Source organism: Ostrea edulis, chromosome 1, assembly GCF_947568905.1.
Source record: "Ostrea edulis chromosome 1, xbOstEdul1.1, whole genome shotgun sequence".
NCBI classification, from domain to species: domain Eukaryota; kingdom Metazoa; phylum Mollusca; class Bivalvia; order Ostreida; family Ostreidae; genus Ostrea; species Ostrea edulis.
In genome coordinates, this window is record NC_079164.1 from 37,586,599 (window position 1) to 37,611,303 (window position 24,705).

The window sequence follows — 24,705 nt, forward strand, 5'->3', positions numbered from 1 at the left end:
AATAGTGGATGAAATGTTCGAGTAATTATTGATAAAGGTTTTTAATCTTTTGAAAAATTGGATTCTACATGTTTCCTTGTTTGGTGCATATATATTAACTAAAAGTCAATTCTATGTCGTGTAATTTCACGTTGATTAATAATTTTCGCCCGTCGTTTGATCTGTGAGTATTAAGAATATTAATGTCTAATCCATTTTTAATCAGTATTGAAACACCTCTGCTAAATGTTGAATCAGAAAAGCAGTGTATGGCTTTTCCATACCATGAAAAATTATACAACGATTCGTTTTTGTCACTGAAATGCGTTTCCTGTAAAAAGGCAATATCGATTTTTGATTTTTTAACCAATTATAATATTTTAAACGCTTTTCTTTGATATCTAAACCTCTTGCAGTAACAGACACAAATTTAAGGTTGTCCATGCTTCAAACAAAAAATCATACTAGAGAAAAACATTTCTATTTCCCGAGACGACACTCTTCATCTGTGTTAGAGTCGTTTGTTGAGATCTGGTTCTGTCTCTTGGGGTAGCCTGTGTAAGATTCGCTTGTTTGGATCTGGTTCCATATCTAGGGGTATTCTGTGCGGGATTTATTTGTTGAGATCTGGGTTTTTTTTTCTATTGCGGTAGTTTGAAGAGACTGAGGACGATTTGGAGGTTGGCGGAAACGCGAGGCGATTTCTGAGAGAATACAGCCAAGTTTGTTGGTTCCTGACCAAGCTTCAGCACACGTGTGAATGGTAGCATCGTTGTCCAGCCCAGAAGCCCAGAAAGCATCATATGTGGACTCAACAAACACATGATTCTTGGGGGGGGGGGGGGGAGAGAATCGGCGAAAACCGGAACTTGTTCAGTTTTGGCTTCTATAATTTCCCTCATAATCTGGATTTTGGTTTAACGAAAAACTGGGTGACGGCAAGACGTGTTTCCCAATATTTTCGCATCTAGGGCAGATCTAGCGGCTTGTATTGCTGAAACTCTCTGTAGATCACCGCTACGCATTGCTTTCACGTATTGAAAGGCGTATTCTGCAGACTTATGGTTTACACCAAATAACTTAAGGATGCCGGTCATTTTTCTAGTAACCGAATGACGAATTTTTTTGTACTTAAGATCACTTATGAGAGTAAGATTGAATTCTTGAAGCATTTTGATTACTTCGTTCTCATCAACCGATAGAGGCACGCCTTTGATTGTTATTTTCAGAACTTTTCAGTAGGATTGGATATCCCCACTGAATAAGGATTCGAGTCGTATACTCTCACATTTGTACTTCTAAGGTATATTCCCTCTTTAAGAAGATTTGATCTACTTTCCATTGAGCCGACATATATTCTCCAACGCATTTTGAACGCATTTTAAGTCATTTATTTTGTTTCCAACGGAGATCGACAAGTCAAAGTCTGAAAAGCGTGTATATCCAAACTGATTTTCGCCGTCCTTTAGATAAACCGGTTTAAGCCATTCCATTGTTTTGGAGTAGTGGTTATAAATTCGATCGGATGAGTAAGCGACTTGAATTTCGCTCACAACACAAAGAAAAAAAAAAGGCGAAAAATCCAAAAGTTTTTGAAAACACACAAAAAATTCACAGAATCAAACATGAACAAATGTACACTGATATGTCCAAAGGAATTTTTGAAAATTTGACCATTTGTAGGATTACATTAAAATCAAATCAAGTATCACAATTTATATTTTGTAGAACAAGCACTTATGTATCGAATCAGTTGAGAAATATAAACACCATATATAGGTGATGATAGAAAAACGGTACATAAATATGGGAAGTTGACGATGGAGAAGATGAGATCATCCCGTTTATGGATGATATAAGCAATACAAAATAGAAATTTTGGCAAACACGGACCCCTTGATACACTAGAGGTGGGATCAGGTGTCTAGGAGGATTAAGCATTCCCTGTCGACCGGTTACATCCGCCGGGAGCCCTATCTCTTGATCAGGTAAACGGAACTATTCGTAGTTAGAATTAGTGTGCCAAGAACGGCCTAACAATCGGTATGAAACAAGTCATTGACAAACTAGATTGTTATAACTATCATAGAATTTGCAAATGAGAATGTTGAAACCCCTGCTCCATCAACTTGTTCGTCAGTAAACTGATCATACCCAGAACACGCTCTTGTGTATCGAATCAGTTGAGAGATATAAACACCATATTAAGGTGATAATGGAATATTACTAAATAAATATGGAAAGTTGACGATGGAGAAACTGAAATCATCCTAGTTGTCATAAAGTTGAGTTGTCAGTTTGCCGTTAATATCTATTTTCAATAAAATATCTAAGTTTGAAGCAGAAGTGGACGACTCTGTGGTGTCTTTTATTTCGAGTTCACTCGGATATATTGAATCGACATATGAATGAAAATTATTATTGTTAATATTAATAGATAATACGTCGTCGATATATCTAAATGTCGAATTGAAGGTCACTACAATAGATTATTTCTTCTCACGTAGAATTTTTATAAATACATTCTGCTTCATAGGAATATAAAAATAGGTCAGCTAACAAAGGATCACAATTCGTGCCCATGGGAATTCCAACAGACTGTTGGAAGACCTGATCACCAAAGACCACAAAGATATTGTCAGTGAGGAACTCCAGCATATTTTGTATTTCAACTTCAGAGTACTTGTACATGGAATGTCATGAAATGCTTCGCGCGTAGTATGCAACACAGTAAAATTTGAAATGATGAAGAACCCTGAAAGGCATGTTTTGAAATGTTGATTTGATAAAGGTTTTGTTATGTCAAATTCACTAAAGGTTCTTTACATATTTTAGAAACCACATTTGATTTACACAACTTCTGGCACATGTTGTGGAAGTATAGGTTTCAAGTTTCTCCTTCACAGTAGTTAATATTTTCGTGTGGGGCAAAGATATTGACTTGGTAGAACAGTTACTGGATCCAGCAATGCACCTATGTAAGGGTTTTGTGAAGTTTAGGAATTCAGTATACGCACGGTAATTCAGTAACCGATATTCATTCCTCCCATTGACTGGGATATTACATGTATTTAAAACTGAAACATGAATTTGAAGAATATCATCTTTTGAGAGGGAATTAAGAGCGTAAATAGGATTACCAGTTGTGGAAGTAATACCAAGTTTGTTCAAAATACAGTTGTAATAATGAGTCTTACAGAGGCAATTTTCTTACAAGCTTTGTCAGCTGGAACCAAAACATATTCCTCATGTAACCTATGTACTTCCTCTTTACGTTTTACTAAACACAGATGGATAGATGACCTAGGCATTTTTGTTTTTAATGTGCCTAATACGTAATTGTAACATTCCTCTTATACTTTGTATCCATTCTAAAAAGGCATCAATGCATGTTCTTGTTTATATATAGCCCATCGTCTGACATAATCTTGGACAGAATTCCTAATAGAGATTGGGTCAAATGCTGTCTGACGTGTTTCATACCGATTGTTAAAGCCGTTCTTGGCACACTGATTTTGACTGCGGATAACTCCGTTTACCTGATCAGGATATGGGGCTCACGGCGGGTGTGACCGGTCAACAGGGGATGCTTACTCCTCCTAGGCACCTGATCCCACCTGTGGTGTGTCCAGGGGTCCGTGTTTGCCCAACTATCTATTTTGTATTGCTTGTAGGAGTTATGAGATTGATCACTGTTCGTTTACTTCACCTTGCATCAAGTTCTATCACCAAATGAAAGATCTGAGATTCTCTGAATTTAGGACCGTTTCAAATAAGTAATTTTAGGGCCTCATTTTCAACTGTATCAAAAAGGAGAAGATAACGAACTGTGATCAATCCCATAACCCCTACCAAGAATACAAAATTCAAAGTAGGGCAAACACGGACCCCTGATATACCAGAAGTGGGATCAGGTGCCTAGGAGCATCCCCTGCTAACCTGTCATACCCGGCGTTAACCCCATATCTTGAACGGGTAAACAAAGTAATCCGTAGTCAAACTCTGGATGCCAAGAATGGTCTCAAATGGCATGAAACCTATCAGACATGCATGCATACATCACGGGTAATGACAAGATTAAAAGATGAAGAACAGGAACACGTAGGTTGATTATGTATAAAATGGTCTTTGTCTGAACATTGTAAAGTTAGTTTATCACACAAATATTTGGATGCATCAGTAAAAGTATATTTGTAGGGGAAAAGGGTGTACGTTTTAATTTGAATTATGCTCGAATACAAGATTGAACTTTTCTATGATGACAAATGTTGCTTATGTTGACTGCATTATTACTTTGTTAGTAAGTTTAAATTTAGGAACCTGACGGTATGATTCGAAAGGATTTTCATCCAGAGCCGGTGATGGGCAACATCATTAATCATAGAATTCAGTCTATATTCTGGTGTAAAATAAGTACAGACTAGCTTTTTTTTCTTCAAAAAAGATTCAAAACTTCCAATGGAATAGAGAAGTTATATAATATGGGCCGAATTGTGTATCCATGTAAGGTAAAAGTGAATCAATTGTGACATCGTGTATATTTGGTCTTTTATATAAACGATGTCCATGACTGCGGTTACGTCTTCCTGTATTTGGAAAAAAAAGTCCAATAACATTTGTGTCATTTACGAGTGGACTAGCCTAATTTTCAACATTGTGTACGTTCTTGTTACACCCCTATAGAAATGCAGTGCCGAGAGTGTTGATCTCCTCGTTGTCTACTTAACATTGGGTCGTTGGTATAATGGTAATTTTTTTTCTAGAATTCTGATCCTGTAACGTAATGATCTGGGAATTCAAAATATCTATAAAGAAGTTGATTATAACCATTATTGTTTTCAAACCTGTGTCATGATATTCTTTTATTTAGTGATCCCTTAGTTTCCCCGACAGAAATTAGTCCACAAACGTTACACTTAACTGCGTAAATAGCGTTAGAAGATTTACAGATCAAATATTCTAATGTTGTGGTTCGGTGAGATTACCTAATGATCAATATATGGCAGGTTTTACAATTCTTAAAGAACATAATGTCATGAGAGGTAAAATCTTGCTCGGTTCAGATGACTCTTGTTCAATTTGTAAAGAAGATGTAGAAACAATGCATCATATGTTTATGTCTTGTTCTGATACTCTATCACTTTTGAATAATCTTAGCATGCATAGTTTCAGAAAACAAGAATTGGTTTTAATGTTACTAATGTTATTTTTGGTGAAGCGCCTCTCAGTGTCTGTAATAAAGTTGTTAATTTCATAATTCTGTATACCAAACAATATATTTTCAATTGTTCAAAACAAAACTCCTCATATTACTGGGCTGGTACATTATCTTTTTTCAAATACAAAGCTGAAAAATTTGCAGCATTTAAATCATGTGAAGTTTTGAAATTGCACAGACTTTGGGAAAACTGAAAAACTATTTTTGATATGTAACCTAGAATAAGAAGTATTCAAACAATTATGCTGTACGATAGTAGTGTGAAAAGATTGCTAGATGGTATGGGAGTGTATAAAATGATTAATGTGTATCTTCATTACTTTTACTGATGATTATGTGAATATGAAAAAAGAATAAATAATTAAAAACAAATCTTCCTCGAACGTATTCATTTACCATAAATGAATAAGATAGTGATAATATTAAAAAAAGACGCTGATATGGATGATGGTCACACACTTTCTATAAGCTGTACAATTGATTCATTATTTCTTTCATGGCTGATATGAATTTATATTGTCTTTGCTGCAGTTACTTAAAAAAAATGCTCTCTTTAAAAACATTTTCCGTAATTTTGCATTATTGTTGTGATGTCATGTTACATGTACAAAATGTACTGTGTATGAACAAGTGAGGATAACGAGCAGTGCCCTACTTTTAAGAGAATTCCTTGTTATCTACAGATGTTTAGGTCTCATGGATAATAAGGAATGCACTCTGAGCAATGTACATATGCCCTCTCTTTGTTTAAAAAAGGTATTACATTTAATAACAGAAAACAAGCACTATTATATGATATTACGTGTGTTTGCGTACACAGTTCAATTAGGAAGTAATTGTACTCTTTCTTCTAAAAGAAGACGACTTCAATTGAAATTCAGCTCTTAAAAACATAGGATGATCACTGTATATTACACAACTGAATAAATCAATAGTGTTAACCTTTTAAGAAGTGCAGGTAAAATTACGATGAAGCTGTGTTATGAGCCCGAAATATCAGTGGCGAAATCAGTGGGTTGTTTATGTTGCAAGTGACATGTAACTAAGGTTTAGATGAAATTCAATAAATAGATATATAATAATCATATTCTACAAGAAACATATTGATGCTGAAAGATTTGTATTTTACAATTTCCAACGTTTGGATCACTTCATTACAAGACGTTTAAAGACCCATTTTTAAGCCACCTCCCTTAAAAGTTACCTGGACAAGGATAAAAAACACACCGCTTGTCAATCATATAATAGACAATAGCTCAGGTCCTGATTGACAGCTTTAACCAAGCGAGTCACCTGGGTATCCGAGACCGGAACGTGTTGATAGCAATTAACGGCACGCGTATCAGCCCCTTTCATCTACCGCAAAGATAACTTCTCTGAATTGTTTTTTAAATTATGAGACGATAATTACCTGAGCTACGTATCTGTACATTAAAATAAATCAGTCATAGTCATATTGTATCCCGACGAAAATGTCATATAAGATCACTGTGCAACTTTCAGAGGAGAAATTAGTGGCAATTCGTGCTTTATTTGCTCATAGCGATTGGGAATGGGATCCAGAAAAGGAAGAAGAAGTTTCCGAAACAACATCAGCCTCCGTGCAGCTTCCTAATCCTATCATTCCTCCTCTAGCATCATTGATAGAATGCCCGGATTGCCTCTGTCGGCCATGTGTTCTGTCAGAAAACAACAGACAATCTTGGTGGCCCGATCGACCAAAACCGGCATCCCGAAAAAACAGTAATGGCAGAAAAAATTTATATAAAAAATTCTGGACAATGCTTTGCCATCGAGGAGCCTGGAATGATGAGCGATATCAGGGGAAAAAATCCAGAGCCATACAAACGGATTTGAGACGAAAGCAGTTTGTGTGGCAGACTTACGGAACAAAGCGGGAAATCATGCCAAACTGTGTAATTCGTCAAGTCAGAGAGTGGTTGCCTTACATGGGACATATGTGGCAGTGATTGAAGCCTAAACTTATTTATAATACAAAATTTAAAAAAAAAAGGTTCTACAGCAGGGGGGCCTCCACGTGGCTAGAACTGGAAACGTTGACTTATTGGGTGTATATTGAATATATTTGATTAATAAATTTCACTCTATACTTCAATGGCTAACGTCCCTGGAATTAAATGTTTACAAATATATATATATATAGAAGGGGGAGTACATATCATGATTTATACAAGTGACACTAGCCCCCTTCACACCCAATCTAATTGATTCTGGCATGGGGATTCCTCGTTCATTAGGTACTGTTTCAAGGTACACACTAGGGTTTCATAACACCCCCACCCCATCCCGGTATTCCTGAGTCGGCATAATTATTCAGATTCTCATTGAGTTCACATCTTTCCATCAAGCGATTCCTATTATATGTTATGGATAATTTGTCCTCTACACCCAGAACGCCAAAGACTCCGGGTAGTGCACGGAAACGTTCCAGCTCATTCAAGTTAGAATTACCAGGGGATTCTACTGTGTCGCAGAGAATTAGGGAGAAAATCGCATTCGCGAAACAGAGATCCAGTAACAACTTAGCAAAGGACCAGCGTCTCAACAACGCAGATGTGATTGAACGGGCCCTGGACTTTCTTATTGAGAGGGATTGTTCCGAATCCAACGAAAGAGTAGATATTCCAAGATGTGATGGGAAACGTGTTTATTTTATGTGTACGGATAGTGCAGTTTCTCAACTTCTAAATTCAGTCAAACATCACCACGATACATGTCATTCCCGACTTGAATTCCGACCGGATCAGATTTTGATGTGTGGAACTGTAGCATCGTTTCAATTCAGTTGCAATTCTGGACACTCACTTTCGTGGAGTAGCTCTGTTTACCTGCAGAATGGAACTTTTCTGGCAAATGCCAGATGGATTCACTCATGCTATAGTACGGGGTTGCTTTCAGGACAGATAAACAGACTTCAAGATGGACTAGGATTTGTAACACCCACAGGAAATCATGTGCGTGATCTGATGGCGAAATATACAGAGGCAGTCAAGCTTACTACAGACCGTGCATGTGACTCCGCACTTCAAGAGGAAATTGGACTATCTTATGAGAATGGTGGTGCGATAGCAATTTTGACCGATGCCCGTCATGGAGGTAGGAGAAATGCAAAAGATACGAACGTTGTGTGTATCGGCCAGGAGACGCACAAAGTTTTGAAAGAGCAACACATCACAAAAGAGGATGACCGGTGTACTCAAAGACACGAACTTCTAGGGACAAGGAAATTATACGAGTTCTTTGACAGCGAGATATCGTCTGTTGGTGGCCCAGTTACCATCCACATCCATGCCCATGACAGAAACACGAGCATTAATAAGTTTATTCGGGAGGAAAGACAAGACACTATCAATCAAAATGATACCTGGCATGCTGCGAAGTCCGTAGAGAAGCAAATGTGCAAAGTGGCCAAGGGTGCGCTGAAACACCACGGAAAGACTTGGCATGAACAGATTTCTGACAAAGTACACTCAGTAAGAACTCACGTACAATACTCTATGAGAAACTGCGATTTAGATCCGTCAATATTACGATCACGACTAGACAACATCGTTCCGCACTACAAAAATGATCATGTGCACTGCCCACCCCAAAGTAGATGTAAAACAGACCCAAACTACGAGCCAAGCAAACTTATCCTCACGGATCCTGCTGCGGAGAAACTTCTAACAGACGCAATACATAGGTTCGTGGTGTATAAGTTTCCTGAAGATTTTGTGCACGCATCGGACACCTATTATGTTGAGTCATTCAATAATGTTCTCAACATGTTTCACGACAAAAGAACCCAGTTAGGAGATGATTCCTACAACATGAGAACGGGATTAGCCATTTGTCACTGGAACGAGAATGTTGACAGACAGTCCACCGGAACGTATCAGTATCCGACCGGGAAAACGAAGAGAATCCTTGGGCAAAGAACATTTCAGTACCGTGAGGATATCTGGAGACACTTTATCTACTCTTTGACAGTGTAGCATTAATGAAGATAATTTTATAACAAATTCCAATGGCTATAAACTAATATACATATATGTGAAATAAAATAAAATATGTCATATTTTTATACATGTACTCTTTATGAATTGAAGACTTATTTTTTTTTGTTCCTCAAGCACGGACAGGTAGATTTCTAACGCGTCCTGTCTTTGTGTATTTCTCTGAGTGTCACGGGATATAGCAATTAACACCTTGGTAAACCCTGGCCACTCCAGGTAAATAACATCTGTTTAGAATAGGCCCCGCCTACATTTTCACCGACCGTACGGTCATGAGATGGGTCTTTAAAAACCTGAAGGTTCAACAAGTCATAACAAAATATGAAAGAAAACAGTTTTATGTAATCGATTTACGGATTTTTAGATTGTTTTGGTCGTTACCATTTCTCATGCTTAAGAGAGATTGTAAGCCCTTCAAGAAGGTGCAAAGTAAAGATAACGAACAGTGATCAATCTCATAACTCCTACAAGCAATACAAAATAGATTGTTGGGCAAACACGGACCCCTGGACACACCAGAGTGGGATCAGGTGCCTAAGAGGAGTAAGCATCCCCTGTTGACCGGTCACACCCGCCGTGAGCCCAAAGGTCTATTTTAATATATTAAAGATTAAGTATCTCAAGAAGAAATCAAAATACGTTTTTTTTTACAATATAGATTTCATCCGCGATCTGAAATGTGTAACCATGTCTTTAATGAGTTGTTGAAAAGTCAGTCGTTTACATTTCTTGCAGCATTAAACTTTTACAGATGCATATCTTTATTTAGTTCACTTCCTCAAGAAAGTGGGGTTGAGATCAATTACTTTGCATATATACATATATAGCTGGACATGTCATTACTGGTGGTGTTGATATACATGTAGAAAGTTGGGACCCGGACCCCTTGATACACCAGAGGTGGGATCAGGTGTCTAGGAGGATTAAAAATCCCCTGTCGACCGTTCAAACCTGCCATGAACCCTATATCTTGATCAGGTAAATGGAGTTATCCGTAGTTAAAATTAGTGTGCCAAGAACGGCCTAACAATCAGTATGAAACAAGTCATTGGCAAACTAGATTGTTATGACAACCATAGCATTTTCGAAATGCTGACATTAAAGGAAACTGTTGAAACCCCTGCACCATCAACTTGTTTGTCAGTAGCCTGTCTCGATTCAAAACCTGATCATACGCAGAACACGCTCTTGCATATCGAATCAGTTGAGAGATATAAACACCATATGCAGGTGATAATGGAATATTGGTACATAAATATGGGAAGTTGACGATGAAAAGGGTTAAATCATCCTGTTTGTCATAAAGCTGAGTTGTTAGTTTGCTGTTAATATTTATTTTCAATAAAATTTATAAGTTTGAAGCAGAAGTGGACGACTCTTTTATTTCGAGTTCACTGGGTATATCGAATCGACATATGAATGAAAATTAGCATTGTTATTAAATAAACCGTCATAGATATATCTAAATACCGAACTGAAGGCCACAATAAAATATTTTGTCTTCTCACGTTGACATTTTTTAATAAATCATGCTTCATATGAATATAATAACAGGTAAACTAAGAAAGGAGCACAATTCGTGTCATATGGGAATTCCAACAGACTGTTGGAAGACCTGATCACCAAATATTACTATGATATTGTCAATGAGGAACTCCAGCATATCTTTCATTTCAACTTCAGAGTGCTTGTGTGTGGAATCAGAGTGTTGCTTAAGAAAATAATTTCTGGATTTTAATCACTAGATATGAATATTTCCATTTTCCAAATTGTTAAAGAAGCAATTGTCTATGGTGTCAAAAAGTCTAGTTTTTAATTTATCGTGAGGAATGGTCGTGTAAAGTGTTGAAGGGTCCAACGTTTTGATGTTGTTGATTTGAGAAAAGCTTTGCGATTTCAAGGTTACTAAGAGTTCTTTAGAATTTTTTCGAATCCACGTTTGATTTACAACACTTCTAGCATATATAGTCGCACAGTACGTTTGAAGTTTCTCCTTCACAGCTGTTAATATTTTCGTAAGGAGCAAAAATAGACGTTTGGTAGAACACTTACTGGACCCAGCAATGTATTTTTGTTTGTAAGAGGTTTTATGAAGTTTAGGAATCCAGTATAGATGTGGTAACTCATATTCATCCGACCCATTGACTGGGATATTAAATGTGTCTAAAGCTGAAGCATGGTTTTGAAGAATTTCATCTTTTGAAAGGGCAATTGGAGTACAAGTACGATTACCAAAAGTGGAATTAATGTCAAGTTCGTTTAAAATACAGTTGTAATAATGAACCTTACAAACAAAGTCATTGTTGTTACAAGCTTTGTCAGCTGGAACCAAAACATATTCCTCATGCAACCTATCTAATTCTTTTGTCACTTCTGGTTTACTAAACACAGAAGGATAAATGGTATGTACGTTTGTTTTGATGTGTCTAATGCGGGATTTTAATATTCCTCTTGCACTTTTAATCCATTCTGATAATGTATCAAATTCTTCTTTTTTATATTTAGCCCATCGTATGGCAAAATCTTCGATAGAATTCATAATAGAGATGAAGTACTGTCGCTAATTGAAAGACCGAGGTTCTCTGTATTTAGGACCGTTTAGAATAAATTATTTGAGGTCCTCATTTTGAACTACATGTATTTTGTATTGCTTATAGAAGTGATTAAATTGATCACTGTTCGTTATCTTCACCTTTCATGAATTAGAATGATTGATATAAATTATGATAAGGTTGTATTTTCTCCCCAACTTTCATTTCATTCCCTGTATTGTATGATTCTTATGTTTACGTTGATAAAAAATGTTTTGGATAAACTATACATATAGATAGATTGATTGATATATATGGATAGGAATACCCGCTCTGCTCTGCCCAGGGTTCCGAAGAGCCAAATATTCTAGCAGGGTGTGACCTGTTAGACTACTCTAGCATGAAAGCAAGTCAAATAAACATGCTTTTGATGACGATGGAATTCTCGCCACACTGTCAAACTTTAAACAGTCATTGAGAGTGGAAGTGGGATACAGTCATTTGACGTAAATTTTAAAGGATAACACAAAATACACACTGCATTTGATATATTTTATAAAACACAAAGATAAAAAGCATTGACAACCAACAACACTCAATGTCCATAGTGGCGGATCTAATAGTAGATACGAGGTGAAATAAGGATATAAAAAAGCACAAAAAATGACAAACGACACGAACAATATTGAATTGTGAAATTTTCAAATTACATTACTCCTCCCAAAGTTTAACACAAGGTGTACTTAATAACGCAATGCGGTATTACATGATAACAATTGCCAATGTCATTTTTAAAAGTCAAATAAACGGCAATATCGAATCAACGGTATAAATTTTACAATTGGCAGTGCCTATCAACAATACGTTTGACATTACCACGGCGACCACAGCTTATTCCTTTCTAAGTATGGATTTATACACCAGATTACAAACTGAATTTTATAGTGATGTATGTTTTGCCCATCACAGGTTCTTTAAACAACCGCGGGTTAGAGATGATAATCCTTCCGAATCATGAAGTCAGTTCCCATTCAATTGTCATTATAACGATCTAGTTTGCAATACAACCTGTCATTGGGTCAAATGCTGTCTTATGTGATTCATTTCAATTGTTAGCTATTTCATTACACACTGATTTTGACTGCGGATTACTCCGTTTCCCTGATTGAGAAATAGGGCTTACAGCGGGTGTGACAGGAGATCCTTTTTCCTCCTAGACACCTGATCCCATCTCTGGTACAATGCATGTACAGGGGTTCGTGTTTTCCTAACTCGTAATTTGTATTCCTTATAGGAGTTATGAGATTGATCGTTGTTCGTTATCCTCACCTTTTCCTGAAAGTTAAATTTACTAATAGATGCCGGCAACGTAAGCAACGTATTTCGTCATCAAAACATTGTATATTTCAGCATATTTCAAGTTTAAGTCTACTCCTGATTTCCTACAAATATACGTCTATACTATTGCACCCAAACTTTTTAATTACAAACTTTACAGCTTTACAGTACATAGATATAGATCATTTAATACGGTATAGTGGGTTTTCTCCGCGGGGTGCTAAAGAACAAGGTACGGTTTTAGCAAAATTTGACCTCTCAAGAAAATTCACCAAAATATTACATCTGGTATTGAGAATGTGCCATTTATAAATATGACCATTATTATTCTTTATCTACCATAGCAGCTGTAATGTATTCAACTGAAAACTCTATATCAAACTGACATCACCAACTTTGACGTTGGTTTTGACGTAATATACGCGAGTTCTCCCCAAGCGATGTTCTGAGTAGAAAAATAAAAACTGCATCAAACATAGAAGCATTAATTTTTAATAAATGCGAAATTATTGGATTTTGTACTGATCGCAATTGCCGAGTGTAGACCTAAATTATGTTGCCCTTCGCGAATTGACAGCGACATATCCAAATATGTGAAAGACTCTCGGGCAATCATTATCACCTGCATATGATGCTTATTTCTTTCAACTGATTCGATATGCAAGAGATTTGTCTCCGTTTAGTCCGTATTTAAATAGAAGCAGGCTACTGAGTTACAAACAGGGGTTTCAACAGTCTCGATTAGAGTCAGCATTTAACAAATTTTGTGGTTGTTATAACGATCTAATTTACCAATACAACATGGAATTGGCTAAAATGTCGTCTGATATGTTTCATACCGATTGAGGTCGTTCTTTACACACTGAATTTGACGTTTGATTACTTCGTTTATCTGATCGAGATGCAAGGTGAATATAACGAACAGTGATCAATCTCATAACTCCTACAAGCAATACAAAATAGATAGTTGGGCAAACACGGACCCCTGGACACACCACAGGTGGGATCAGGTGCCTAGGAGGAGTAAGCATTCCCTGTTGACCGGTCACACCCGCCGTGAGCCCTATATCCTGATCAGGTAAACGGAGTTATCCGCAGTCACAATCAGTGTGCCAAGAACGGCTTAACAATCAGTATGAAACACGTCAGACAGCATTTGACCCAATCATAGGTTGTATTGACGAACTAGATCGTTATAACGACCATAGAATTTGCGAAATGCTGACTTCAATCGAGACTGTTGAAATCCCTGTACCATCAACTTGTTTGTCAGTAGCTTACCTCGATTTAAAAACTGACTATACCCAGAACAAGCTCTTGCATATCGAATCAGTTGAGATATATAAACACCATATGCAGGTGATAATGGAATATTGCTACACAAATATGGGAAGTTGACGATGGAGAAGCTGAAATCATCCTGTTTGTCATACAGTAGAGTTGTCAGTTTGCCGTTAATGTCTACTTTCAATAAAATATCTAAGTATGAAGCAGAAGTGGACGACTCTGTGGTGTCCTTTATTTCGAGCTCACAGGGATATATCAAATCGACATATGAATGAAAGCTATCATTGTTAATAGACAAAATGTCATCGATATATCTAAAAGTCGAATTGAAGGTCACAGCGAGAGATTTTTTCTTCTCACGTAGAAGTTTTTTTTAATAAATTCTGCGCATATGGTGTGACCGCTTGACTGGGATGCTTATCAGTCTAGTCCTCCTAAGCACCTGACCCCACCTCTGTGATTTCCAGGGGTTCGTATTTACCCCAGTCTTAATTTTGTAGTCTTTGGTGATCAGGCCTTCTAACAGTCTGTTGAAATTCCAATGGGTACGAATTGTGTTCGTGTATTAGCTGACCTATTTTTATATTCTTTTGAAGCAGAATTTATTCAGAAACTTCTACGTGAGAAGAAAAGATATCTTGCTGTGGCATTCAATTCGACATTTAAATATATCGACGACCTTTTCTCGACTCCGTTTGCCTGATCAAGATATAGGGCTCACAGCGGGTGTGACCGGTCGACAGGGGACGCTTACTCTTCATAGACACCTTATCCCACCTCTGATATATCCTGGTCTTCGTGTTTGCCAAACTCTTTATTTTGTATTGCTTATAGGAGTTATGAGATTGATAGCTCTTCGTTAGCTTTCCCTTTCATCTATTAACAATGCTAATTTACATTCATATGTCGATTCAATATATCCTGGTGAACGCGACTTAAAAGTCACCACAGAGAGTCCTCTACATCTGCATTTTACTTAGATATTATATTAAAATAAATATTAACGGCAAACTAACAAATCAACTTTATGAACAACGGAATGATTTCAGCTTCTCCATCGTCAACTTCCCATATTTATATAGCAATATTCCATTAACACCCGCATGAAAGGTGAAGATAAGGAACAGTGATCAATCTCATAACTCCTATAAGCAATACGAAATAGAGAGTTGGGCAAACACGGACCTTTAGATATACCAAAGCTGGGATCTGGTGCCTAGGAGGAGTATGCACTCCATTTCGACCGGTCACACCCGCAGTGAGTCATATATCTTGATCAGTTAAAAGGAGTAATCTGTTGTCAAAATCTGCCTAACAATTTGTATGAAACATGTCAGACAACATTTGACCCATTGATAGGTTGTATTGGCAAACTAGATCGTTACAACGACCATAGAATTTGCGAAATGCTGACTTTAAATGAGGCTGTTGAAACCTCCTGTAACAGCAACTTGTTTGTCAGTAACCTGCCTCGAATCAAAACCTGATCATACGTAGAACATGTTCTTGCGTATTGAATCCGTTGAGAGATATAAACACCATATGCAGTTGATAATGGAATATTGCTACATAAATATGGGAAGTTGGCGATGGAGAAGCTGAAATCCTGTTTTTCATAAAGCTGAGTTGTTACTTTGCCGCTAATATCAATTGTCAGTAGAATATATATATATATATATATATATTGCAGGTGTGGTACGATAAAGATTCCTTCCTGCTGAAAGGCCGTAAGCGCTGAGCATAAGCCTAAATGTTGCAGCCTTTCACCGGTAATGGTGACATCTCCATATGAGTGAAAAATTCTCGAGCAATATAAAAGCAATCAATCTAACCATGGAAAATATTATGTATGTAAACAAAGCAAAGAATATCTGCCCACCCTTTATAAATTGAAACTGGTAGATATTCAAAACCATGTATTCCAAAACAATGACGTTTGTGTCATTTTAGTAAAACTACTATTGAAAAGGAGTAACGTTTTTATATGACTGTTTTATGTTTAAAGATATAAGAAAGAAATATTACTCTATGGAAATTTACAATCTAAATGATGTATCAAAGTAAAACCATCGTAAAGTATTATTAAACCCTGTAAGTGTAGTTCATGCTAGACAGTTATGTGAAGTTTTACATGCATGTTTTGAATTTCCCAATAAAAGTAAAGTGTTATGATGAAAGGCGAAAATAACGAACAATGATCAATCTCATAACTCCTATAAGCAATACAAAATAGATAGTTGGGCAAACACGGACCACTGGACACACCAGGTGCCTAGGAGGAGTAAGCATCCCCTGTCGAACGGTCACACCCGCCGTAAGCCCTATATCCTTATCAGGTAAACAGAGTCATCCGTAGTCAAAATCAGTGTGCCAAGAACGGCCTAACAATCGATAATAACAATCGAGGCTTGGAAGACCCGTCCGATAAGCAAGCTCTTAAGGTAACACATATGTAAAAACAAAAAGTCAAAATCAGCAACAGAAAAAAAACTTCACTGAAATTTTCATGCTACATATGGTCGTCACCATTTTTTTTACTTCATGAGTTGCTTCAACAGTTATTCGTGTTTTAATTTTGATTGCCTAAAATATAAGACTCTGGTGTGCACTTTGTAATTTAAATACTCAATTTGTTCAAAATGAATAGTGAAATGTGAAGATAACGAACAGTGATCAATCTCATAACTCCTATAAGCAATACAAAATAGATAGTTGAGCAAACACAGATCCCTGAATATACCATAGGTGGGATCGGTGCCTAGGAGGAGTAAGCATCCCCTGTTGACCGGTCACACCCACCGTGAGGCCTATATCTTGATCAGGTAAACGGAGTATAATTACTTTTACAAAAATAGGATATAAACGCTTACTTTTTAACTAATTTGAATTTGTCAGTTAAAGTTGTTTATTTTCAGTTTTCTTTAAATTACAAACGAGGCGTATTGGTGTTGTCTATAATATTGTTTGGTTTGAAAGACAATACAGCGAAGCTAAATGTGACTTCACAATTCACTGTTTACGTCCGCTGGAGTTATATTCCGCTGATCAGGTAGTTCTCATATTACTTCCACTTTAACATTTGAATGTTGCTGTGTGTTTAGCACAAGGTAAATTTTATAGACAACTAGATGAAGTACGGGAAATCATGATAAAATAAAATTTTAACACTTCTTTGAATTGTTGCGTACATGAATTGAATGAACGATATATTTAATTCAAATTCATACCGATTGTTAAGCCGTTCTTGGCACACTGATTTGACTGCGGATAACTCCGTTTACCTGATCTGGATATGGGGTTCACGGCGGGTGTGACCGGTCAACAGGGGATGCTTACTCCTCCTAGACACCTGATACCACCTGTGGTGTGTTCAGGGGTCCGTGTTTGCCCAACTATCTATTTTGTATTGCTTGTAGGAGTTATGAGATTGATCACTGTTCGTTATCTTCACCTTGCATTTAAGAACAACTTTCAAATAATTGCGTACATTAGTTATATTTATTGGGTCGAGGCCTCTGCTGGTGGACTGTTAGTTCCCGAGGGTCTCTACAGCCCAGTAGCTAAGTACTTCGTTACTAGCTTGCAAATATGGATGTATATTTAATTGCTGGGATAAAATTTAGAAATTCATTTCAAAATTAAGGATTATATCTCCCTCATGCATAGCTCTGATCCTTGGACGAATTTGGCTCCAGTCTTTGGCACTCTAGGTTTCCTTTTAGCTCTTACAAGTTTATTTTTATTTCGAATTTCCAAAATTTCTGCTTGAGTATCACTGAAGAGACATTATTTGTCGAAATGCGCATCTGGTGCATCAAAATTGGTACCTTATAAGTTTTACATCATATACAGTAAATAAAACATGATTATCAGGAAGTCACTTGGAACTCCAAATCAAATGTTCCTTATGTAACAAAAATGATATATCTCCGTCTTGAAAATTAGATAATGATTTTATGAATGCAATTGTATTCTGTCATATCGATAGTTGATCAAAGACAAATGAATGGAGGTTTATAATTTCAAAATTTAAAACTCAGAATTGTAAAAGCGTTTATAATGGTATTTTTTGTCCAGTGCGACGTAAAAACATGAATAATAATACATATACGCAAATATAATGTATAACTTCAAAACTGACATACTAAAAGAGATTAGCATATATGTACACAGATTTACTAACATGCACATAGTGATTGTTTGTGATATGTAATTTCAAAAGAAAAAAAGAAGACAATGAGTACTCATCAACATGTGTATGTTATATTTTCTTAAAATGAACCTGTAATATTTTCTCGTGTAATGATTTCCAAAAATATCTTGTACATGTTTTAATTTGTCACATTTTCTATATATCTTAGATTTATCAGAAATTCTGATAAAATTTAAATATTTTTCTCTAAGTAAGCTTCAAGGTTCTGCTTTGAATCTCATATTCATTGCAACACGTAGGATGTGGAATTTCAAGAAATTCTTTGAAATATTTTAAGACTCTCCTCAATATACTGTGTTTGTTAAACATGTATCATTCAGATTCCTCAGTTTATCTCAAACTTGCCTTTGTTGTTATTTTAACAGGTTCCCACATTTCCTCCATATACATAATTTGTCATAAAGATGTTCAAATTTTAATAAACACTTCAAGCATTTCAGACAAGCAATATACGTATCCTATATTTTTTTCTTAAATTTTTTATTGACAACTTTCATATATACTCTAAGGAATTATGATAATTTAATCTCCTCAAGTTAGGACCACAGTGTATATTAATAGCTTTCTACTGTCCACTATTAATACTTACATCTAATTCGCATATGAATTAGATGGTTTTATCGAAGACAGTACAGTTATTCCCCGTTTGTCTAATGCACCGAAGTCCCTTCTGATTATTTCCCCTTGTGCCATATATAAGCGGGTGCGCTTTGTCTGCCTCTTCCTTTTCCAAACTTACAGCATCATATCAGGTCGGTGATGAAATCAAAGGTTTTTTTCTGTAAAGTTAGGTGCAAATTTGGCTGAATTTCTATCCAAAAGTTAATGCATATGTTTGCTGATTGATTAATTGCAATTTTAAACGTAGTACGAAGAATTTAAATGTAAATTCCACCCCGATGTTGATAGATTTTTAATTGAAACATTAGTCCCGTTGTGTCACGAGTGTTAGCGTGGGTAGCCATTTTGATTAAATAATTTAATTAAAGTAGGCAAACTTAATCGACTAAATTCATAATACAATAATTGATACTTTTAAGGCAATTAAATCATTACATATTTTCATTGCAGATGAGTATGCCACCAATTCGGAAAATAAAAAGGACAGAGGTCGAAGCCCAAGTCGTCGGCAAGTTCAAAGGCGGCGGTATCAACCCCTCCCCCCCCACAGAGATGCCGAGTCAGGGTCCCGCACTACTCACTATGGCGGATTCGGGTCAGGAAGGAGAGCTTCAGATGTAATCTACGTGCCCGGCTAATTTAGCCATGGCAGCTGTACCTCAGAGTGGTAAGTTATCCTCGATAGGACTACATAATTATTAAGTGGCGATGGATTTGCCGGCACCTACACCTTCCATTAACAATATAGGTATGCATGTTGTGCAAGCCACTCGGCAGAAAATTATTGAGGGTCAGTACATTAATTTAGTCTATTTTTTGCCACCAAAAGTTGGGTGGGGGTGGAGGAGGAGAAAAAACTCGTCATGAACAACCTTGGGGAAATTGTAACTAGGGACTCGACACCTAAACGTATAGAGTCTATAGAAAAATGAACGGATGTCATGTTGAGTTTTGCAGCAATCTACGTGCAGGCACACCCTGCTAAAACCATTGACCTCCTTAAGTACATTCAAACAGTGAGAATGGGGGCTGGTAGGGGTTATAAGTGGTGGTATGAGTATGATATTCAGTACCGCCTTCGCAAGGCTAATAACCCCGGTAGCTCTTGGGGGAACTCGACTCGGAACTTTGGCGTATGGATATGACCCCATCGCCTGTGGACACTCATACTCTGAGTCTGAAACAAGCCCCGGCAGCCGCAGGAAAATGTTATGATTTCAACTTCAAAGAATCTTGTACCAAATTTCCTTGTTTTTATGATCATATGTGCTTGTGATGTAATGGGCAGCATGCCATGATGCACTGTCCAGGGGTTCATCAACCGCAAGCAAATGGGAACAAGTCCCTCCACAATTTTCGCTTCCCGGGGAAATTTTCGGCGTCAAATTCAGCACCCACTTTCAGAGGGCAACAAAATCAATCATTCACTTATAGAGGGCCGAATATTTCTTCGCGCCCAAGACCGATTTCAAAACCAACAAAATTTGGGGTTTAGGCAAAACGCCAATTAGAGTTTCAGTTTTAAAGAAATACTTAGATCAATATGCAAATAGAGCAGTGGCAAACAAATTATATCTAGGATTTACCCAGGGATTTCAGTTACATTATTTGGGGCCGAGGTTACATATACAATCAGACAACTTTATATCAGCATATGAACACCACCGGGAGGTTAAAGAAAAACTTTGTAAGGAAATCGAGTTGGGCAGGATTGGTGGTCCATACAAAGAGTTGCCTATTTCCAATCTTCGTATTTCGCAAATAGGGGTGGTACCAAAGGGGGATAATTCAGGATGGCGGCTGATAACTCATTTATCCTTCCCTGACCACTGCAGTGGTAATGCATTCATAGACCCCAATGAGACTTCAGTCCAATATACTTCATTTGATGAAGTCGTCCAAATGATAGCTCGCTTTGGTAAGGGAGCATTTATTGCTAAATGTGACATAAAATCAGCATTTAGACTTTTACCCATATATCCTGGGGATTTTGATCTTTTGGGCTGCAAATTTGACAATAACTATTACATTGATAAATATCTGCCCATGGGGTGTTCTATATTTTTTTTAAAGTTTTTGAGGAATTTGCCACCTTTTTGAATTGGTTGTAAATTAATCAGTGCGGCTTTGATTCGGTTGATCATTATCTCGATGATTTTATTTTTGCTGTTCAAAAGGCTCATGGGTGTAAACGTATTATGTCAACATTTCAAAATATGTGCCGTGAACTTGGGGTTCCCCTAGCAGATGACAAATCAGTAGGTCCAACAACCTGGCTTACTTTTCTGGGCTTAGAGATAGACACGGTTCAAATGTTGATTAAAATCCCAGGCCCCAAATTGCTTGAACTTAGGATCATCATTGAGGATTTCATGTCCAGGAAAAAGACTACTCGAAAACACCTACAGTCATTGTTAGGAAAGTTAAACTTTTTCACTCAAGCTATCCTCCCTGGTCGTGCATTTGTGAGGCGGCTATATGATGCTACAATAGGGGTAACAAAGCTTCACCACCATATTAGTATTACAAAATCCATGCATGGAGATCTTTGCACATGGTCAAAAATTTTAAACAACTTTAATGGTCAAGTTTACTTCTTAGACCAGGAATGGACATCAGATGATTTGTTAGAGTTGTTTACAGACAGTTCAGGGGCTTTAAACTTAGGTTGTGGGGCCTATTTTCAAGGTGAATGGTGCTACCTTGGTTGGGTCCCCCTTTTGGGAAGACCTATTAGGTGATATGACATTTTTAGAGCTAATACCGGTCGTATTGGCAGTCTATTTATAGGCCGATAATCCTTCATATAGACAATCAAGCCCTTGTAGCAATATTAAATAAGCAGTCCTCAAAATCCAAATTGGTTATGTTCCTGGTTCGACCCCTTGTTTTGAAATGCATGCAGTATAACATTTTATTCCGTGCAGAATATATTCCCACAAAACTTAACATCATTGCCTATTCTATTTCTCGCAAGCAGTGGGAAAATTTTTGTCATGCAGCGCCGGAGGCAGATCCAGTTCCATTGATAATCCCCTCCTCCTTCACAAACCTCAACTCCAGTTTGAATTCAACAAATTATTAGACGCTTCATTATCACAAAACACACACAGAGTTCACAATGCAAATCTCCATGCATATTACAAGTTTTGTTCAGAAAACCGGATCAGTCCAAATTGGCCACCCAACTTAGCTTCAGTAGTTCAATTCATGTTAAATTTATCTATCAGGGGTTTAGCTTTTTCCACAGCCCGCTCATACATGGCAACTTTGTCATATCATAGCAAATTGCAAGGAATTTATTATCCTACTTCTGAATTTTTGGTTGTTAAACTTTTGCAAGGTATGAAAAGTTTAAGGCATACTCCAGATAGCAGGCTTCCAATAACAAAACATATTTAGCTAGAATATTTCGGGTGCTTCCATGTATTTGTAGTAATTTTTATGAGTCTGCTTTGTTTTCCGCTGCATTCTCATTAGCTTTTCAAGGGCTGCTCCAGGTAGACGAATTAGTTAGCGATCCCAGTTCAACAGCAAAAGTTGTACAAAAAGGTGCTGTTAAACTTGACAGAGCAAATGGCTCAATAAGTTTAACCATTACATATTCTAAGACTGACCAGGTGGGCAAGGGTTCAGTACTTAACATTCCTAGGGTAGGAGATTCAACATGCCCATTTTATCATATTGATGTTTTTCTGAATGTTCACCCTAATGACTCGGGCCCCCTTTTCTGCCATTTCGATTCGTTCCCATTGACCAGATATTTTATATTGCTTGTAGGAGTTATGAGATTGATCACTGTTCGTTATTTCTACCTTGCATACCAATTTACTGCTATTTTGTCAAAAGCAATTAAAGTACTTCAATTGCCAGGCAAGTATAAAACTCATTCTTTTAGGATTGGGGCGAGTACTGAACTAGCAATCAAGGGGTTTTCATCCGACGTCACTCAGAAATCTAGTAGATGGCGATCTAGCTGTTATAAATCATACATCCGCATACCAAAGTTGTAATTTTCAAGTTCGTTTATTTTGTAGAGAGTCAAATCGTTTGGTTGGTGGGCTCCTCAATATTAAAGTGGGCACAAACAGAAGCTCTACTTGGCCTGTTGGTTGCGGTTTGAATCTCGGTAGGGTAAATATATCTTTATGGTGGCAGGGTTACAACGGTCTAGCTCTTATGCAGGTCATCAATAAATTAAAATACTTGAGTAGATTTGGTCCGCAGACAAGCCTCATTCTACTACATTGCGGTGGGAACGATTTAGGCCATACATCCATAAGATTGAGGTTACAGACTAAGAAAGTTGCAAAATTTATAAAAACAAATTTTCCCAATGCTAGGATTATATGGTCTTGCGTTCTACCGCGCATTGAATGGAAATATTCCCACAATAGGGCCAAAATGGAGGAAGCACGCCGGCGCCTTAATTCCTTTGCAAGCGCTTTAATCAAGTCGGAAAGGGCGGGGGGGCTGTCATTTCATATCCAGATATCAAACCACAACCCACATTTTTACACAGTGATGGGGTTCATCTATCCAAACTAGGGAATTCCATTCTATTAAACACACTACAAGGGGGCCTAAAAGCTATACTATGCCACAATGTTGTATACTTTCCGCAGTAGTCCTTATGGGTACGGCTTAATTATGGCAAAGTGCCGCTCATCCCCCACCCCCAGTGTGGCGGAGTTTCCTGCCATGATTGCCAGTACTGTCATTCAAGGTAGGAAACTTGTGTCGCTTACGAGCGGCACTGTCAGAACTTATGATGAAATGTGAAAATCTACAAGTCCTTGACCTCTCTACCTCCCATGGTCAAGGTCATGAGATGTTTGACCTCTGCACCTCCCAGGGTCAAGCACTCTCTGATATGATGTGAACTTTGAACTGTAAATGTTGATATTTTTGAACTTTGAATGTTGACTTTGCAAGAGAGCTGATGTTGAATTTGTTTTTGATGATGCTTTTGTTGTTTGTTGGGTGCTGGCGGCCCGTTTCTTTTGTGTTGTAAATACAGCCGTGCCCATAAACGCCATGATAAAGATATAACCGAAAAGGGATCTTTGTGACATGCTTAGAATAACGTCACAATCGATCCTAAATGTAATGTTGTTACAGCCGACAGTTGCCGAAGAAAAATCTGAACGCGAAAAAAAAGAAAGAATGTTTAGCAGAGAAAATATCAGCAAACACTGTCATGCCATGGATATGCAGGTAATGTATTATATTTAGCTTAATAACACCTAAAATGTTTAGTCATTTAAATTGTGTTTCACATGTGTCCCCAAAAATTATCCGTTTTCTGGCTAAATGATTCTTACGTAACAAGGAGTCTACAGTAAGCAGCTTGTGTGTATAGGCCTATATTAAGTGACATGATGCAAATAATAAATCTGATGTAAACAATGTACAAACCACAGTCGGTGACGATGGAAAGGAAACTAAAAGTACTTGCAATAGGCCTAGTCTTGTTTACAAACAGACGATATTATGTGC

At 37.2% G+C, this 24,705-nt stretch overlaps 2 pseudogenes; both read left to right on the plus strand.

Moving 5' to 3' along the window:
• The first annotated feature begins 19,914 nt into the window (after positions 1-19,914).
• On the plus strand, positions 19,915-20,701 carry LOC125659120 (uncharacterized; annotated as a pseudogene).
• A 407-nt stretch (positions 20,702-21,108) lies between these two features.
• LOC125659038 (uncharacterized) lies at positions 21,109-23,990 on the plus strand (annotated as a pseudogene).
• Positions 23,991-24,705: the final 715 nt, after the last annotated feature.